At 41.9% G+C, this 21,207-nt stretch overlaps 1 protein-coding gene across 4 annotated transcripts in view; it reads left to right on the top strand.

The window, feature by feature from the left end:
- Positions 1–21,207, top strand: part of RBM47 (RNA binding motif protein 47) — a 137,711-nt gene that overhangs the window by 58,097 nt on the left and 58,407 nt on the right. For 2 of the 4 annotated variants that reach the window (XM_081123507.1, XM_081123510.1), the window contains exon 1: positions 15,754–15,828. The gene's annotated coding sequence lies outside the window, so the exon portion shown is untranslated. Of the gene's footprint in view, positions 1–1,196; positions 1,272–15,753; positions 15,829–21,207 lie in introns of those variants that run through there. The other 2 variants (XM_081123506.1, XM_081123509.1) reach the window with 2 other exon arrangements.

The following is a 21,207-nucleotide window of genomic DNA, read 5'->3' as shown; positions in this document are numbered from 1 at the left end:
AAAAACTGACATGTGGGCTGCACACTTTCTCTTCCAGGGTTCAGTGGCCCGCAGAGGTAAAAGTCAGGTAATGACATGGCACCGCCTCCGTTTGCAATAAGCAAACAGCTAGTCCTTTATTACCCTTGAAACTGGCATTCGTGACACAGGTCGGACTCAGAGAAGCAAGTCAAACACCAGGTTTCTGTGGGTCGAAGTTCCTTCAAGCACCATATGTTAATAAAAAGCTCAACCTTAGTTAATTAGGCCATTGAGTTGGGAAGAACTTTGGAACAGATGATTACTGAGGTGGAATTGTTAGCAGAATTCAGTGCCTTACTTCCCAGATGTAGGTTGTGGACTCACGGTCTTTCTTGGAGAGGGCGGAAGTGAGACTCTTGTGGAGTTTTAGTCATTCCTCATGGGGAAATAGCATAAGAAAATTCTGTAGAGAGCCTAGCTAATCAAGTGTCTTTACTTAAAAGATGAGCTGAATAGTTTGGAATATTAGTTATATATGGGCAGAAAAGCCAGCTATACAGGGCTACCAAATGTAAGGGAACATTTAAAATACAGCTCACGGTGCTTTAAACAATTTTGAGTGTTTGGTGATTTAAGACCACAATTTAATGTGCCTCTGCAGAAAGCAATTTAAATGAATATAATATTCATAGCTGCCTTTTATGAATGTTTTCTTTCACATAGGGTCCCAGGGCTTCATAGCTGTCATTTTATTTATTGTCACAATGTCATTAACATGTGGGTTACATTAGACCCATATTAGGTGAGTTAAAGGAGGCTCAGAGAGGTCGAGTAAAATGCCCAAGATCACCCAGCTAGCAAGCAGTAGAGTTGAGTTTCAAGCACCTGGGCAAACCTGTGATCTTCTCTCCCCTTTTCGCACCACCTCTTTATACATTTCCCTCTTCTCCCTTTGTCGGAGTAAAATTTTCTTCCTTGAATGTCCTTTAGCTCATGTGAATCTGAATAGCCTTGCAGAATTGACCTATTTTCTCCATGTATGTGGGCCAGTGGAAATTTCCTATACTGTCCAGTTATGTAGTTTTCCTTGTAATACACACACACAGAGGATGTGTGATCATAGAACATTGTATTTCTCCTTCTTACCCCCCTCCACCGTTACATTTAGCGGTCATTAATCGCATACTCCTTACTAGCGGTCTCTGGTTCAGTGTGTTATCTTTTCCATTTCACAGTTGACGTGACAGAGGACGCCTTGCGTCAGGTACCCAGCAGAGATCAGCCATTCCTGGGCTCAGTGAAGAGGCCTGGTAAGTCACGCTGGCCACATCCACACCTCAGCTCAAATGAACACAATGCAGGGGTGGAGACAAGTAGGTGAACATTGCATAGTGATATTCGAATGCTAATCCCTTTTTTTTTAACCAGCACATCTTCTGATGTTTGCTTAATTTACATGCCACAGTTCTCTGTATACTTATAGGCATGAATGTCTCCAGAGGATTCCAGTCACAAAGAATTACAGAAGCTATATTTAAATGACTTTGCTAAACTATTTTAACAATGAGTTTTTCTATAGTGTTTACTGCATTTCGTCAATTCTAGAATGCATTTGCTCCCCCACAATTTAACATGTCTGAAATTGGGGTGCATTTTATGGAGACTTAGACTTGGGAAATAGGGGGGATTATTCCTCTGATAATCCTCAAATGACCAACGTCAAGTGTTTTCTACCTCCTGTTTTTCACAGAGAGCAAAAGCTTTTTTTTAAGGTAGGGAATGAATATTTTTCTGTTAAAGAGTGAATCAATAAGAATTCTGTACTTACCAAAGAAAGAATGTAAGATTCTAACACTGAGAGAAAAACTAATTTTTTTTTGGTGACTTCAGATGATGATTCTGAGGTTAGGGCCCTGGGCCCTCATGATCAGTGGTGACGGTGCTCGGACAGCCCGTGTGACATCATGCAGCAGCCTCCTGTACAACAGAGCCCAGAATCAGACACTGTTATCCAAAGCTGGGTTCCCTTCCAGCAGTCCACATCACAGGACTTGCGACTAAAATTCTGTGCTGTGCCTTCAGAATAATTTGTCAGCATATATCTGTGAATGAGTTCAAGTCCACATTCATGGTACATGTGTGGGAAAATCGCATCTTTATAGAGTGAATGCCACAGAATGGGGAGGATTCCCCAAGCCACGTGGGACTGGTTTTTGTAGATTTGAAGATTTGCAGAACCTCCCTTTTGTAGGGCCTCGTGGGGGTAGAACACTAATCCTGAAATCAGTAGGAATCCAGGTAAATCGGTTAACAAACATTTTCTCAGCACCTGCTGTGTGCCAGGCTCTGTGCCAGGCACTGGGTTATGAAGAGATGAAGAAAGGATTGGATTTCTGCCCCCAGAAAGCTTGTCTAGTACTCAAGGCAGACATTAAATAATAAAAGAGTAATGAGTGGGTTGAAGAAGTGTAAGGAGTTAAGGGAGTTTAAAATCGGAGACCTTAACCTAATCATCAATAGGAGGGGCAGCCATCAGGGAAAGTTTTTTTTAATTTAAGTGATATTTTAACTGAGACCCGAAGGAGAAGGAATGGTTTACTAGGCAGAGGGAGATCGAGGGCAGGTGGTAGTGACTGTACCAAGTGAGAAACAGCCTTTAGTGAGGGTTTCAACATGTGAGAGCGTGTCAGGTTCAAGGATTAACTATGAACCTAATGGGGAAAAGGGGAAAGAGACAGTGGCTTCAGATGAACAGGCATCTGTTGTGACGACTTGGTCAAATTTCTGGAAGAATTTTTATAACCCCTTAGAGATTGATTTCAAACTGATTATCAGATTTTTTGTTTTTGTGGTTCAGACATAAATTCTTTCTCCTTTATCAGCACTATTTCCCAGAGCTGGATCCCAAGTCCTGTTTTCTTGCCAGTGCTTTGAATTCTTTCCAAATCCATGTTCTGTATTTTCCTCACCTACTCCACCAGGGAGGTAACCAGCTTCCAGTAAGAAACTTTTCATCAACAAATTCATAGTTTTCATTTCCTCTACTTTCTTGATGGTATTAGGGAATGGTGATCATCAGCACAATTTCCCCCACCCAAAGGCCAGATCTTAAAAAATAGATGGTTTAAATAGAACAGACAGAGGCCAGCTACTTGACCCTACTTCCGCTTTTGGATCATTATGAGATTCTCAGGTTTCAGATCTTAGTGCTCTATGTTGACATTTTCTATCAAGAATACTGCTAACTTGAGGCACTTTAACCAGTAACTAAACTGACAGATTCAGAAATTCACACACGTGCATGTACACGCACATACACACGGGACCCCAATTCCAGTGGATTGGCCATCTCAAGTTTGCTGTTTTCTTAATCATGAGTGAATTTGATGTCGTTGTTTTTTGAGAGGTCTCTTGAGTGTAGGGGCTGACCAGATAGGTTTTTTGTTTGTTTGTTTGTTTGTTTTTTAGACAGATCTATTTAATAGACCTAAAAATTTGGGGGGGAGGGGCGGGGGATATATTTACCTCAGTCTGAGATAAGATTGGTCTGTTTTCCCCATATAGAAGGAAAAAGAATCACTGACTATGATTTTGTTTTCTTTTTAAGTTTTTTAAAATTGTTTTGAAAGAGAAACATCAATTTGTTGTTCTACTTACTTATGCACTCATTGGTTGATTTTTATATGTGCCCACTGGGGACGAACCCACAGCCTTGGCATATTGGGATGACACTCTAACCAACTGAGCAACCTGGCCAGGGCCTGGCTATGATTGATATAAAGAAATTTGAATTTTTAATAAGAACTTTTGGTGACCTCTTTGGCCAATCCTCTAGATGTTTACCTGATTTTTCTCAAGCTACAGAAAGTCTGTGTTCTTCCATCAAGATATGACTTCCATCAGAAGTCAGACGGTGGAGATTTCTAGGAGAGGCAAAAGGAAAAAATCATGGAGTTCCCGATGGAAACTTTAAACAAAATAGCAAATCACTTTGAATACCTACTCATTGTAGCCTAGATTTCCATTCCAAGTAAGTTAATAAATTAAGAAGTGGATATTGTTTAATCTACACACTGAAAATGCAAGTTGCTTTTGAAAAGAAGGCAAAGGCAGGCTACTTAAGGCATTGTTTTCTATAGTGAATGGTTCTTCATGCTTCTGAATTGTAGTTGTCATTTAGTGGTCACAGATTTTCCCCAAGTCCCTAAAATTTACCAGAAGGTGTACATTTTAGAAAATGACCTTCCCCTCATTTTTTCCCCCAAGAAAGCAGACTGTAACTCAAAGAGGACCCAAGGTAAGGCTTAGTACAACTCCTGTGGTCTGAATGAAGGAAACTTACTGAAGAACAGATACATACAAAGGTCAAGCAAATGAGTTGAAACAGATTCTCTTTTGTTTAGCCGCTAATAGGGACCTGTCACGAAATGACAGCAGATGTCATTTGGCAATCCCCAAAAGCAGGTTCCCCAAAAACGTGATTTTTCTGCTTTTTCACCTGAACATAGAAGAGATGTTTTTGCATCACATGTTACTTTTTACTATTTACTTGGTACCACATGATTTATTACTGCACAGAGGGGGAAATAAGGCCTGTAATTTAATTTGAATAAACCTACAAAGGACCCCATATGAAAAGATATGAAATATACTGGGACAGGTGTAATAGAGATACAGAGATGATTCAGACATGATCCTTGCCTCAGGAGAGTTTAAAAATAAAAGCTTAAGCATCTAGTTGAGAAGAAATATTAGCAATAAAACAGGAGTTAGAACAAGCAGCATCATAACTCAAATATTTAATGGCACGTTTGAAAATGCAGTGGAAGTTAATGGATCTCTTTTCTCATCTGTATCCAGATTTACCAGAGAGGAAGCTCATCACTCTGTTGTCTGGGCCTTTTGCTTTTTTCTGATCTCTAATCCAGTTCAACAAAGGTGCTAATTGAGGTGTGGGGCCTGGTGGTAGTGAGAATTTACGCCAAAGTAACCCTGAAGTCCTTTGTAGCTTATAATGATCCATGTGTAATTACCATGGTAATATAAGCTGAGGAACTTTCCAAAAGGACTTGGTGTCAGAGTAATTGGGCCCAACTCACCCATACCCCTTTATGGATACAGTCAATCAGTGACTTCATAACAAGGTATTTCTTTAGCTAAGATGATCGTGAGGTCTGTTTTCCAGACCCAAATGAACATAGGTTTGGGAAGACTAGTTTTCATAGGGAGTAACAGTTTCCTCAGGGAGTTTGTGGTTCATCCCAAACCAGATGATTTCCCCTTCTAAAATTATTTCTTTCACCATGGGCAGAAGTTTCATAGTGCCAGCGGTTTCGTTGGCAACCTGTGTTCCTTGATGACTTGCTGTTTGCAAAACAAGCTAACCCATTTTCAACACTGAAAAGTCAGAGCAGTGGCTGTGGGCCGTGACGCAACCAATAACATTATGGCTGACAAGCGGATGTTCGCCTATAAAAGGAGGACTGTTTTCCGAAAAGGAAGAAGTTTATTCCTACCCGGGACCAGGAAAAAGAAAGCTGCAGGCATCAACAAAATGTGTGTGTCTTTTGGCAGAATAACAGGTAGATGATGGCATTATGCTTTGTAGGAGGATATTCGGTGCTGTGGAAAGCAAGGCGACTACACCAAGGGTATGAGCATGAAATCTGAGGCTAAAGTCGGCATCAAACCTTTAGGCAAATTTAATGGGCAACACTCAAATGTCAGCCTTGAAGTTTCCAAGAACAAGGTCTTCTAATGGGTCATTAGACATGCATCAAAGTTATGCTGAGTGAGGCCCCATCCAAGGCTGTGCATTGGTTCAGACGGTTGCCCCCCAGGTGTGAGCAGCGGCTTCAGCGAGGGCAGACAGAAATAGCATACCTGACAGTCACTTCTGCCGTGCTCGTGGGCGCCTGTGCTGCCGAGAAATAACAGTAAGAGAACAACCACATTGCATTCGTCAGGAATAACAAAAATTCTGTGGCTGCAAAATCAGTGCGGTCCTTTTGAAACTAAGACCAAGGTCTGCCCTGCCGGGCGTGGCTCAGCGGTTGAGCGTAGACCTAGGATCCAGGTGATCAGGGTTCGATTTCCGGTCAGGGCACATGCCCGGGTTGCAGGCTCGATCCCCAGTTGGGGATGTGCAGGGGGGCAGCCGATCAATGACTCTCTCATCATTGATGTTTCTGTCTCTCTCCCTCTCCTTTCCTCTCTCTGAAATCAATCAAGATATATTAAAAAAAAAAGACAAAAAAAAAAGACCAAGGTCAGTAAAATATAAGGGACATCTTAATGAAAGAATGAAGTGGTTATTAAAGACTCAGGCGGGAGTGAAAGGGACTGTACACAGACCTGTAAACCCAGGCATATTAGTACCTACTGATTTTGTCCGTCCCCATTTGTGCAGAGCCACCAAATGATTCTTAAAATCATAAAATGTTGGAGTTAGAGGGAACCCTATAGGTGATGATGAAAATAAATGATAAAAATGACATTTGTTGAGTGCTTACTATGTGCCAGGCACAAAAGAAACCTTTTGTTTGCGTTATCTTTTACTTGTATGTCCTCATTTACCTTCTGCAGTAATCCCATAAAGAAGATGTTAGTCAATTAAGGAAACTGAGGACTGAAAGAGAGTATGTCACTTGTACAAGGTCATATAATTAGTGCATGGCAAAGCTGGCACCACACCCAGGTCAGTCTGAGGTCAGAGTCTACACTTTTTAACTGCCAGCCCCTTAGAAGGCCAAGTGATCCTTGGGGAAATGCCTGTTCATTGACCAGGGTTCATTAAGTGGTGAGAGTCCCTAGGAGTTCTCTAAAGCATGGTTCAGTGAAAAAGACAAAAGATGTATTGAAAATGACAGGTCCTACATTCTGAAGTTAGAAACTGTATCTAGTGTAATATGCAGATTATAAGGTGGGTTCTGTATTGGTCTCCAGTTCCACTTCACTAAGGAACTAGCTTCAACTATCTTTTTTTAAGTAAATAAATGTATTTGTTTATTTGACACAGAGAGAGAAAGCAAGAGAGGGAGAGAGATTTATTGTTCTATTTATTTATGCATTCATTGGTTGATTCTTGTATGTGCCCTGACCGGATGGAACCCGCAACCTTGGTGTATTGAGACGATGCTCTAACCAACTGAGCTGCTGGGCCAGGGCTCTGTATTACTTTTTTCAGAGAGCATAATTTGTGTTCTGTAGCAGCTGTTTTTGTTTTTCGTATTGTCCAAGAAGATGGATTGGGCCTTAAGAACCTTTGGCTCCTTGGAAGATGCTGTCCCTGCTTGGTGCAGTCCTATCTGAGAATGGATTCCCTCTTTACACCGCCCCATTACATGTCCTGGGAAGTACATCTGCATGTCCTCCCTACAACACTGCTTAGAACATATGTTTAATTACTTTGCACCTAAAATCTTGTAGGTTGCAATGGATGCTGTTGGTGCAGCTAAAATACCAAGGGAACATTTTTCTTTGACAACTTCTGCTATCTATATGTGATGTTCACTTAGAATACACATAGACATACACATACATGTATTTTAGTTCCACTTTAGGTCTTGATGGGAGGTCTCAAAAATCTTATCTGACCCTTAATTAGACACCAGAAGTTGATCTAGACCAGTACCTTGATTCTAAAATGAGGAAACCAAGTCTGGGGGTTGAGAGAGAGGCGGTCTGTGGAAATAGTCAGGTCTAAAACTCAAGTCCCTTGATGCTAATGGCCTTTCCTCTTTGCCCTGCTGCCTTACTTAAAAATTTCTTTTGTAGCTTCTCCTTTTTATTCTCACTACTGCCTTCCTAGTCCTAGTCCTAACTATATTCCTAGATTATTGTAATAGCCATGGAAAGAGAGGAAAAAAACCCTCGAAGAAACCACATCAAATTGCCAACAGTAGTTGAGTTTGAATGATAGAGGTCTAGTTTTAATTTTACATTTACTTTTATCTTCCATAAACAATTATTTCCTGAAGGAAAACCAAAAACCATTAGCGGACTAGCCTCCTTACTAGTCTCTGAATGTATGTATCCAGTATGCAACCCATTCTATGGCTTGCTATCAGATTTGCCTTCCTAAAACCCATTTTTCTGCTTAAATGTTCAGATGCACCCATTGCTCTTGAGAAAAATACAAACTCCAGGAATCCAAAGGTCTCCTTAATCTAGCCCCACTCCTCTGCCTGTTCCCTTGTCCCCACCACACCCAACACAATCCCCCCTGCCTGCCTGCCTGCCAGCACCCTCCCGTCAGAGAACCAGGAGAGCTCTACCCGGTTCCTTTGCTGATGCTGCTCTATACTCTGGCCTTTCCTCTTACCTGTCCAAATGTCATCTTTCTAGGTTCAGCTCAACTACTTCTCCAGCTCACTTTTGTCACCTTTCATCTGTATCTGGGATGGCAGATAGGTTTCTTGTTAGATATCAAGTCCAGGCAATTGAAAATACATTGTGTTGGAGACTCCTGAGAGCCCGTGTGTGCTCAGAGGGAAAGAGTTCTGTGATCACTAGTGGTTTCTGCCAAAGCCTAAGAGGGAGAAATGACAGAATGTATATTACACATTTTCCGTCTTGACCTATAATCATTCTTTTAGACCTGTGAGGCCCAATATGGTTGCCACTAACTACATGTGGCTATTTAAATTTAGATTTCTTAAAATTAAATATAATGAATATTTTGCCTCCTTAGTTGCACTGCCCACGTTTCAAGCGCTCAATAACCACATATGGCCGCTGGACACTGTATGGAACAGCAAAGGTAGAGAGCCTTTTTATCATTACAGAAACTTCCATTAGCCCTGTTTTAGCCAAACAGTCACATAACAATGTAGGATAGAATATATTTTGTGTACGTGTGCCTTGTTTTCTCGGGGAAAGCAAACACATTTTATGGGTAGGAATCTTCTTATACTTCTTTTGTATCCCTAGGGCACCTAGCCAGTGCTGGGCATGTTGGAAATACTGTATAAGTATTTGTTAAATTGAATTTCTAGTAGTAATTTGGCAATGTGCTATAAAATAGAGTAGCAGACAGAGAACTAATTTGGAAGTAGGAAACCAAGTTTCTGGCCCCTGCTTTCCTGCCAGTTAGTATGTGACTTGGAATATCTCATTTAACCGAAGGAGGTTGTTGTTTCCGCACGTGTGAACAGTTATAAATTAGACTATATCAGAGGATTCTTCCAGATATGAAATTTTGTGATATATATGGTGTGTTCATTTAACTTTAAACAAATGCACACACACACAAAAACACACCCAGAATAAACACTAGCAGGCTAAAAAATATTCTAGTTTATTTTAAACCCCGTTTATCTAATTTTCCAAATATATGACTGTCATTTGAGGATTTAATTCTCTGCCAGATCCACAGCTAAATTCTTTTTTGAAAAGGATCATAGCAAAGGTGAGAAGACCACGAGTAGAGAATGTCACACTGGGACAAGTGTAATGGAGCCTTTGTCAGAGAGAGAAGGCGATGTAACATGTGCCTAACGTTTTAACACTGTATTCAACCAAACTATAGGCAGAAGTCGCTCACTAGCAGATGCTGTTCAGCCCTTGCCATTGCTCTCAGTGAGGGATCTGCAAACTATGGCCCGCTTTGCTGCCTGTTTTTGTGTGTTTTATATGTAGCTAAGAATGGTCTTTACATTTTTAAGGATTGTGAAGAAAAAAAAAGAACAATATGTAACAGAAACCGTGTGGCCTGCAAAGCCTTAAACATTTACTATCTGGCTCTACACTAGTGACCTTCATGTACAGATCCAATCACTTTTCAAGGGCAATCGCTTTCTGAAATGTCATCAGGCCTGTGGCACAAACACAGTGAAATAAAACTCCCTGTTACTGTGCTTTAGAGAACCCCGAAGAGAGGAAAGGGCAGCGGCCTGGTAGGGAACAGGCCAGGGCCCTTGACTCTGTTCTGAAGGTAGAAAGTGATTCCTTGGATCCAGAGTCTGTGTGTTCTGGTCTTGACTTTGGAAATTTGATGAGTCGGTTTCTGGCTGTGTCCTCTGTGACATTCAGCATTCACAGGAATAAATTCTGAAGGCCCTTTGCAGGAGAGATCTGCAAGAATCCTGGGCCTCCTCACTTTAATCTAAGGAGGGAGCCCAGCCCTGCATCTCCATTGACTCTTTTTCTTCTTGCGACACGCCTTTCAGCACTTGAAGGATCGAGATTGAGTGAGTGATAAAGAGCCCCGGAGAGGCATAGGGCAGGGCTGGGCCGGGATCTCAACTGAAACAAGGAGCCTGCCAGGTGGGTCTGAGAGGAACTGTGAAGTTGGCAGTTTTAAAAGTAAAAAAATGATTCTTTGACTTTTCCTTTGAATGCCCCATGGCCAGGTGTCCCCACCCTTGGGTTTCCCCAAACCCCCTCTCTACCTAGGCCTGCTCTCTCCTCTCTCACCAGCCTTGGTTTCTCAAATGCACCTTTTCTATAATTACCTAACACTCCAGTTCGGCATCTTGTTTTCTAACCCATTTCTCCTCCCTTTGTCACACTCTCTCCTCTAGGCTAATTTTTCAAAGTTTGCAAAGATTTTTTACAAATCTTTTATCTTTTTTAATCGTCCTTGGCTTTCGTATACACAACTGCTCTTAGTATAACCCAGTATGCCTCATCTAAATATCCAGATTTACGAAACAAAACAAATTTGAAAGGTAAATCTTCCTTTTGTTAAATCTTTCCCAGCCCTGGCCTGGTAGCTCAGTTGGTGAGAGTGTCATCCTGAACAGCCAAGGTTGCAGGTTCCATCCTTGGTCAGGGCACATACAAGAATCAACCAGTGGACACATAAATAAGTGGAACAACAAATTGATGTTCCTCTCTCTAAAATCAATTTTAAAAAATCTTTCCCATCTGAAAGACTAGTATATCTCTCTCTGCTTTTTATGTTTGTCACTTTCTACATTACATTATAGCCATTGGTAATTGGGGGAGGACCCCTAGTTGGCTGTAATTGAATTCATTTCTGTATTTGCAGATCATGTGGCACAGTGGACTGCGTACCCTTCCCCCATGCTGGATCATAAAAAATTTACTTTTCCTAGTTTGTTTACTGTCAAGCCTGAGCTCATTAAATACATCAGTGGCCTGGGTCATGATCATACAAAAGACAGGGCCTTGGCTCACTTACAACAGTGGATGCATTTGCTTCATTGGTACAGATTCTTTTGGAGAAATTCCCAGCTTATTCTCAGGGATGATTCTAGCTCAGCACAAATCTCCCAATGGCTTCCAGTTAATAGTAATGAGCAGGGCCTGTGCACCATTGCTCCATTCTAGAATTCCCAGCCCAGAACAATGCTCTTGTCATGCCCAGAGAAGCATTCATGAGAAAAGTCAGCTCCAAGTAAAATGCTGATGGCTAGTTCTGGGTAGAATCCCCTTATGCTGTACTCACAGCCTTGTTTTTCAGCATTGTTCTGATAGCAGAACACACAGCTGTGAGACAGAGAGAAGATAAGCAATAGAAATTGATTTACTAAAATTTGAGATGCAACTATGCAGAAAGTCCCATCATCTTTGGGAATTTCCATCATCCAGAGTTCGGTGTAAGCCTAAGAGTTACAAACTAAGTTTGGTGTCTGAGCAGGTGGGTTCCAGTCTTGCCTTCCACCAACGATTAGCTTTACTTGACTTATTTGTGTTTCTGTTTCCTCATTTATAAAATAGGGAGTATAGTTGTACTTGCCATGTAGGATTTGGGGATGATTGAAGAGGTAATATATGTCAAGAATTTAGCACTGGGTCTGGTACACAGTGGGTGCTTAGTAAATGTTGTAATTAGTGTTTCAGCTTAAATGTGAGGGGCATGGTCTAGTGCAGTGTTTCTCAAATGTTTGGGGCTCAGCACATCCTATCAGGCAAATGAAATAAACATGAACTAGTCATTCGGAAAATACTGGTTTGCTGAATTGTGGCGATCTTCCACTTAGTGACACATTTCATTATACAATATTTTTAAAAACCACATTTGTTAATATCACAACTAATCTTATCAGAAAAGCCTTTAATTATTGGCAAGCTGTCGAGCTCATGGTAGTGAGTGCAAGTTCCTCAAAATTTTAACTTTTGCTTGAGAGCCTGACTTTTATCATTGGAAACAAGTACTGTCAATCAGGTTCTTTAAAGTGATTTCATTAATTTTCCAGGAAATGTCTGCCAAATACAGTCTGAATTGCCATGGTTTGTCTGTCGGTCATTCGTAAAGTCAGTGTTTTGTGACAAAAGTAGCTGTAGTGCACTCTGAAACTCAGTCACACAAATGATTTTCCTTGGGACTGTCATCATTTGGTATGCATACTTCCCATTCATCACAGATAAGATTAAAAGCTATATGCAAGAGTCAAGATATAATAAAATTAATATTCTCCTGCTTCCTCATGTACATTCTTAAGGAAAACTAGCTCTTAAAAAAACTAAAGTAAAACCTTTGCATGCCTGGTGATGAAGGAGTCTTAGGGCCTCCCAGGGGGTTCAGAGGACCACTGGTCTAGCAGATGATGTCCCAGTGAAGACAGTGCCAGGCAGCATAGATTCATCATGTGTGCCCGCCGCCCGTTCCAGCCTCTCCTTCCTCAGGCAGTTTGGGAAAACACCAAGGGCTTAGGGTCTGGGTTTAGGCTGGAGTGAATAGGTGATGAGCAGTTTCTGAGGCTACACTCTTGAGATTCTCTGAAGCTCTCTCCAGAGAACTGAAGGGACTTGGATTCAGGAGAGTGCCAAGGCTTTCGGCAGGTCCTGGAAGTTTTAGCAGCACCAAATAAAATCTTACCCTTCTGCTGCTTCCTCCTCTCCTTTCTCCTAGTGTGCAAGGGAGATAAAAATCCCTTTCAGAGCCTGGAACCATCCTGCAGACCAAATTTATGCTAGACTCAAGGATATCCAAACTAGAAGCAGGCCCCTAGAACTGACAGAGACTGGACTAGGCCCAGGGAGACAGAGTGGCAGGCTCCAGAGGCTGGCCGTTCTGCCCTGTCAGAACTCTGCAGCTAGAAGTTCCCGGGCTGTCCCTGCATGCTGGCGTGCCCAAAACAATGGAGCAAAAACTCAGCTTAGAAGTGCATGACTGAAGTGGGAAAACACTGTTATAAAACATTTATGTTATCTAAAAGACACAGTTCTTTCCCAGAGCCACAGAAATTATTCTCTGAGCAGCATGAGATACCGTATTTGAATACAATAGCACACCAAGTACTGTGTGTAACACAAGGAATTTTCATACCACCTGCAGTGTTTAAAGTCAAACTTTAAATGTATGGCCACAGAAAAAAATGGACATAAAGGCTTACCTGAAGTGGGGAATCCATACTGCCTATGAATAGATTAGCTAATAGGTTTCAAAGTGAACAGGACAGATTGTCTTTGGGATAAGAAGAAAAGGTGGGGGGAAGGTGGTGGGGAGGCCAAGGGAAGGAATCAAGTAGGTGAACAGGGCCAAACAGGTTCTGAGCACAGAGAGGCAGAAAACGCGCAGGTGGCTGTTGATTTGGGCAGCAGACTGGTCCCTGGAGTGAGCCGGCTGCAGCGTGCCTGTGGCGGGACAGTGCGGCCCAGGCCTGGAGCAAGGACCCCGATGGGACCAGCTCTGCTGTTATCAGCTGTACGCTCTTGGGCAGCCTCTCTGAACCTCTGAACCTACCTCCTCCTTTGCCCGATTAAATTAAATGCGATACCACATATCAAGTACCTGGTAATTGTTGACATTTAATAAATGATGCTTGTTTTCATGGTGTGACTTGAGAATTAGCTTATTTGCTATCTTGTGTTCCTAACCCACTTTTCCCAAGCTCTTTTGAATTAAAAAAAAATGAGTCAAAGCAACCCTAAGCTCTCAGGCCCACACTTATACCTGGAGCGTAATCCATTGAGGCACTGCTTTGGATTATACTATGTCTTCGCATTTTTCTTCATCAAAATTCAAATACATTCCTTAACAGCAAGTATGGGAAATCCTTGCTAAGGGGTGTAGAGGTGGATGCTCTGGCAGCCTAGACGGTGGTTGGCCAGTTGACCCCTTGACGTGTGCACAACTATATGGCCCGAGAGAGGCATGACTAAGGAAAGACGCCTAGGAAGTGGTCATTATCCTTAGTCATGCAGATACGTCCCTTTGAGGATGTGCCTGTATTGGGTTTGCCCAAGGGCAACACAGGGACAGCAGTTGCTGGGAGGTGGGTTATAGGGGTCAGGAGAGACAGACTCTAAAAATACGATAAGAGGTGGACCAGCCCGGGGGAAGGAAGGAGGAAGGAAAGCCATCTGAGAGGAAAATAGGCCACCATTGGCAGGGAGAAGATTACACCCTGTTGGGACTGAAGGGCACTAAAAAGAGGCACTTTTGAGGGCACAGAGTGGGTCAGTGCTTGATGGCAGCAGGGAAGTCCTGGCCTGTCAGGAAAGCTGAGTTTCAGTCCCATCAGCATTGCCCCGTGACCTCGGGGCAGTTGTTGAGTCTCTCAGGGTCTCAGGTCGCCTTTCGGTGTAGTCTAGGATAAGGACATCTGTCTTGCTGCCCTCTCTGGGTTGATCTGCTGCATAAATTGATAGAAGAAATGGGAGGAGGAGGATTCCTCTTTCCCACCTTCCTGTCTCTCGGGCAAGCCAGGCAGGAAAGGAAGGAGGGGAAGAAGGCGAAAGAGAAAATGAGAGAAGGGAAGGAGAGGCTGGGATGAGACTAGAAGGCGGGTTAGGAAGCAGGGGCAAAAATCGGGAATGCGAAAGAGATGGCAGCCCGGGCTGCAGGCCAGGGAGGCCCCTCACCACACCCTTCGAGGCTGATAACCGGTCATCTAGGGTCCCACCCGAGAGAGATTAGTCAATCACACTGCGGTGAAGTGAAGTCAACCGCCCTGAGTCACAGCTGTACCTGAGGCATCTGTAAATGAGGAAACAGAACAAGATGGGACCCATGTAGGTAAGGTAGGGGTCTCCTTTTGGCTAGTAGGCTTGGCAAGTGCTAAATAATTCTTTCTCAGACTGTCCTGCTCGCAGTAGGTGTGTACTGCCCTCGGGGGCTTCCACTCCAGCAATACTTGTAGTTTCTGTAAAACCAGGCGGATGATCCCTGAACCCCCTCCCTTCATACCGTTAACCCTGGTGGTACCAGGAGGCACCTGACACTCTGGGTATGCTAATAATTCGGTGCCAGCAAGTTTCTGTTGTCCTCCAGTTGTAATTGTTAACTTGAATGGAATGCAAAACTTCTGGTTTGGAGCAGAGTTGGTTTTTAACTGTGAATTTACTCGAAGGATATGGAAAATGGGGAGTACATTTTGTTTATTGTGGGAGATGGTTTATGAAAAGCTTGTTTGAATTGCAGCTGCTCCGAGAAGTAGAAATATATGGTCAGCGTATAGTTACTGCTGTGTCTACAGAGTCACTGGTGAACCCTACCCTTTACTAACGCTTGCCTTTGACACTTTTTCAGTTTAGCAAGCCGAGGCTTGCTCGGGGATTAGAACAATGAGCTTATCATAAGGCCTCTTTAAGACACACACACACACACACACACACACACACACACACACAGAACTCTAACACTTCTAGCGTCAGGGTTTACTCTTCAAACCTTCCTGCTTGCTTTCCCCACCCCTTGAAAGTCTGGGATTTTTCCCCCCCTGTGTTAATATAGAGCCCGCCTGTTCATTTGCATTATTGAACATCACAGGCTATCTTTGCAACCATTATATTGTGTTCTCTCAATGGTGTTTGCTCTGAGGGTGGGACACAAGGCTGTTTAGTGTCTTGTAAAACATTTACCAAAAGCACTGAGCCATGGTTTTGAAGGGCATTCCCTTGCCAGAGTGTGGGAGGAGAGAGCGGCCGCCGAAGAGAGCTCCAGGTGTTTGCCAGGTACTTGTTTCAGACTTTAGTGTTTAGAAATGTTTAAAAATTCAGCTTACTTGCAGTTCGGAGCCCCCACTGCTGAAGGGGCGGGGACAGTGAGGGGAGGGAAGGGGCAAAAGCAATTTCTTCGCAAACTGAATTTTTCGGTCGCTCAGAGTCTCGGGATAATTGTGATCTTCGGTTTCGGGAAATGTTTTCAGTTTTACTGGAGGGACGCGCGTGGCAGGGAGAGCGAGGTGACAGCTGCCTGTGCCTGAGGTTAGCCCGGGGTCTGAATCAGATGCTAGCGTTTGCCGCAGCGCAGGATTCAGGACCAGGTGTTTCTAGGAGGCGACGTGTAACCTTGTGATAGGCACTGCAGCGTGCCCCGTGACTCATTCCATTAAAAGCTCTCGCTAAATGGTGGCTCTGCTTTCATGAAAATAACTTTTAAACTTTCTTCCCTCCCCCCACCCCCTCCCCCCCACCCCCCATTCTGTTAAATTTCGACTAGATAACAAATTAAAGGTCAGCTCAAAAGACTGCTTCTTACCTTCAAAGCTGTGTTTTTAGAACGCATTCAGTTGCTAGGAATGACTATGCTGGTCGCAGATAGTTTTGGAGAAACTAATGACTAAATACCTCTTGGAAATACTGTGCATTTATTTTCTAGCTTGTTTTGATGTAGAAAATAGAAGCATATATATAATAAAACTGGAGCCTTAATAAAATGTTTACCTTTGAGCAATTGTAATAATGATATCCTGGACACGGATACCTCGGCCATGTTATTAGTGGCTAAATCCCAAAGAGCAAATAGGAAAATCTAGAAAAATAGCTCCAAAAGGTTTTTTGTAATGGTCACTTCCTGGGGAGAGGAGCTGCTTTGTAATGCATGCAGTATAGCAAACCGGGAATCTTTGGCCTGTTTACTGGATCTAATGGCAGGGGCCATAAAAATGAAGACGGCCCCCTGATTAAGAAAGAACTTGATTTTGGTACAGTTTTGCCCACTGACAGTGGCAGTAGGAAGCCAGCAGTCTTTCTTCTGACAAGTTCCCAGTCGTTGCAAAATGGCTGGAAGGAATGATTGTTTGAAAATTAGAGGAAACTTCCTTCATGGGAAAAACTTCTCTGTGGTTTTGTGTATTTAGGCAAATTGGACTAAATCTAACAACTGTGGAGGTCAAACCACACGTCGAGTGCCCCCAGGGACAGCACCTTTGGTTGTTCACATACGTGAATCTGAAAATTGAGTTCAGCAGCCAGTCATTTCACTACCCCAACCACTGAGAGTTTGTCACTTTTGACAAACGAATTAACTTTTTCTTACCTCTGAGATTTTGAAGTACTTGCTCTCTACTTGCCTGTCTCATACATACAGTTAGATTGCTGAATCTTTTGACCTTCTGTGAAACCACAAAATTCAAAATACAGACTCTGGACCAGTGAGGAAACTCACACTTTTATTCCAACTGTCTCTAAAAGAGATTGATCCCTTTTTAAGTTTGAAATTTTATCAGAGGAGCAGAAAGACTTTGGAAAAAAGTCTAAAAATAAACCACTTCCAGATACCTGCCATTCCTCATTTCACTGGGAAAATCCTTATTCGGTGCCATTTCTTTGTTTAGCTTTTACAGATTTCAAGTGTCAAAGATCTGTATGGAATTGTAAGAAACCGAGATCACCAAAAGCTACATCTCTACCTCTTGTTAGGGGTTCATGCAGTTACATGACAGTTGCTGACAGATCGAGTCACATATCAAATTGAGCCCTGAATACCTGGGCCCGTATCTCTGGCATTTTAAACTTTGCTGCTATTACATATGATATGGTAATAATGCTTCTCTGTCAGGCTGGTTTTATAAGACATATAATTGAGTAAAGTCTCCCTCCGAAGGCTGTTATCTGTTCCTTTGTCCTTTAGACTGGGAGTTCTTGATTTGTAATATGTGATGAAGGTGAACTCTCTGGGGACAGTAATGGGCACGAGATGAAGTGGGTTTGCAACATGCAGTAATGCCCAAGGAGCCAGGGCGGTTTGGGCCTGCTTGGACAGAGCTGTCACGCAAAGGCATGGTTGGGTGACAACCTCTCAAGGTGATTTTGGTGACTGTGCCAGCAGAGTCACGTTCATGTGAGCGTGGGTCAGAACTATGGAGGCAAAATGGAGGAATCATCAGAATGATGGGCTATTTGGGGCTGGCTTTGTTTTGGTAGGATGAAATTAAAACAATATGTGTAGGTTAGCTGAGTAATGACTACAAATCCTTCACTTGTCTAGTAACCTAAGGTCTTAAGGCAAAAAACAGTGCTCACAGCAGCCAAAATTAATACCATGAAGTCCACCAGGGCCTCACTCGGTGCCTATCAACTCTTGGTTTAAACATCTTTGAATAAAATTCCAGGTTGCTGAGTGCACAATAAATCAGAACTCTTCCCCTTCGGTGGCTAATGATCATGCATGAATCATTCATTCGACCAATACTTAGGTGTCACTCTGGGTTAGGTTCTCATCTCTCAGTTCTTAAATGTCACTTCCTCAAGGTGACCTTCCTGAACCCCCTAAATTTGGTCCAATACTTCCCCTTTTAATATAATTATCACACTTGTTTTAAGCTAAAAATGCAAGTCCTTTTAGGTCATGAGTGTCTCATTCACCATTATATTTCTAGTGCTTAGCACATATTAGGCATTCAAAAAAAGATGTCCTAAATATATGAATAAATGAATAAAAGAAAGTAAATGAGAAGGACCAGGATGGTTAGGGGCAGGCACGCAACAGTGAAAAATAGCCCCAGATAACAGGGAAGGGGCAGAAACGACCGTCACCTTGTACAGGAGCAGTGCCCTGGAAGCTGTCGCTCTGTTTCAGCCCAGCTCTACCATGTACCTTTCTGAGGATAACTTTGGTTCACCAAGAAGAAAGTGCTCAATAGTGTCTGTTTAAAATAATAGTGAGGACTACAAATCATTTCATAGAGATTTTTATGCAAGAAAGCAATAGTTTTCTTTAATTCAATTCAACTCAATTGTGATTAAATTCCTTTGTTTGGAAAATTTTATATATGATTAAATCTTTATTTCTACAATTATGAGGTACCAATGAATACACTTTTCCATGTAAATGTAAAAAAGAATGGAAGAATGCATAAGAGAAAAACTTCATGTAATAAGATGAAGTCAGATAAGTGCTTTGAAAAAATATTATTTTAAGCATTATATATTAAGGTGTAAAGGCAGTAAAACGCACAGTTCTGGAGTATACAGCTTGATGAATTTTCACATATAAATACATCTGTGTAACCACCACTCAGATTAAGGTACAGAACATTTTCAGTGTCCCAGAATGCTCCCTGTACCTCCCCTCCCTATTACACACGCACACGCATGCACGCATCACAAGTGACCATTATTCCAACTTCTATCACCATAGATTAGCTCTGGCTGTTCTTGAACTTCATAAAAATGGAATCATACAGTATGGGGTCTATTGTATCTGGTTTCTTTCACTCAACATTATGTATGAGACATTCATCCACATTGACTTGATTGGATTCTTTTTAACTTTATGAACAACCACAGGAACAATACTTTGTATTTATATACTTTTAAAAGTACTTTCTCAAATAATTTTTATGGTTACCTTTAAAAAAATTCTGAGATGTAAAATATATACTCATTTCATATATGAGAAAGCTGAAATAAAGAAGCTTTTTCCATGCGGCACTTACTTTTCCACAAATTCCCAATCTCTGGCTGTTACTGTTGGGACTAGTTGAGATAACGTGCTGTATGTGAAAGTGCCTGGCACATCACAGGTGTCCCATGGATCTTAGTTTACCTTCCCCTCAAACAGGATTCCCTGGAAGGAAGTTTGCACATGTGACCACAACTGGGCTCTTAACAGTGAAGTCAAAAGATTGAACACTGTCACCTGTGACTGTTTTTCCTTTAAGGATTGTGAAACATCAACATTTAAATTAGCTGTTGTTGAAGTGAGTGCCACCTTTGTGTCAATCACAGGTGCAAACTTGGACTCTGAGTGGAGACAAAGGCTTTCATTCTGCTTTTCTAATGAAATAACTTCTTACTGTAAAGCCATCAGAAATGCCTATTCCTTCATTTTTAAATTTAAAAAAATGTTAGAGTAGTTCCTGTGTACAGTCCCTGCTGTTCTTTAATAATAGATATGTCACAGAAGGAAAGATTGTATAATGAAGGTGTAAACCATGGGCATCTACATACACATACCCCCATATAAATGATTGACTATAATCCCATTTGTAGCATGAGGAGGGCTTTATTTGACACATAACGTGATGGTAAGTATTTTAACTGAAATTTTAAAATGAAATAGAATTCCATAGAAGAATTGATCAAGCTTTGAGAGAATGGGGCGCTGTGGGAAGAACACTTGACCAGGAAACTAGGACTTGCTCCGTTCTGGGTCTTCCTCTGAACTAGTTCCGTGACTCAGAGAAATATCTCCTCGCATTGCATGTTGTTCAGGGGTGTTCTGTTGTTTGCACAGTGAAAAGGGGTGTTTGGTTTTGAATTCTAGGAAATAACATTGATTTGGATATTGTACTATTATGTAGAAAACTTAAATATCAAAAGATCCTAGTATCTATGAAGTTTATAGCCCAACCACTCTTTACCTTTGCAATAAGAAAAATTAAGGAACCTTCTTTTTATTCTGAAAAATAAAGAACGAACCACCTTTTTTGTTTTTATAATTTGCCTTCAGAAGCTGGCAGTCCTTGGCCCTCCTTCAGCACTCTGGTAAAGAACCTGCTATTTGCAGATTTCTCACAAGTGGCCTATTTCTGGGCCACGTAAAAACTGTGACCAAAATAAGGAATTTGAGTGTAATATGAACAAATTAAGTTAATGGTGATAATTTTGGGTGGGGAGAGATTTTCAACACAAAGAAGTAATTCAGTATTCTATTAATTCATTATTCTAGTAACAAGATTCTGTCATAGAATCTGAGAGGCAAAATGACAGGAAGAAAAAGTAGAAAGGAACAATCTAATTCACAAAAGAGAATTACTGGTGTATAACACAAGGAAGAACATGAACATCACAAATAACCTGCGAATGAAAACAACAGTGAGGTTACCATTTCCCACCGTGAAAGAATCTAATTTACTCATAAATGTCTAGGGCGACACAAGTTGGCGTGCCCCAGCAGGAAAACAGCCTGGCAGCGTCTATCAAGGACCTTAGGATTGCTTAACCCAGTCATCACACCAATGGGATTCTGTTAGAAAGAAGCAATGCAAAATAGAGGAACACCTGAAGAATCAGAACCCTCAAATTTCCACCCATGATGAGACGGTTTACAGTTCATGTTTAATTATTCATATTTGTATCTCAGCTCCTCTTTCTTCCTTATGGTCT

This window comes from Miniopterus schreibersii, assembly GCF_964146895.1.
Source record: "Miniopterus schreibersii genome assembly, chromosome: 1".
In the NCBI taxonomy this organism is placed as follows: Eukaryota; Metazoa; Chordata; class Mammalia; order Chiroptera; family Miniopteridae; genus Miniopterus; species Miniopterus schreibersii.
This window is presented reverse-complemented; position numbering and strand designations above follow the sequence as displayed.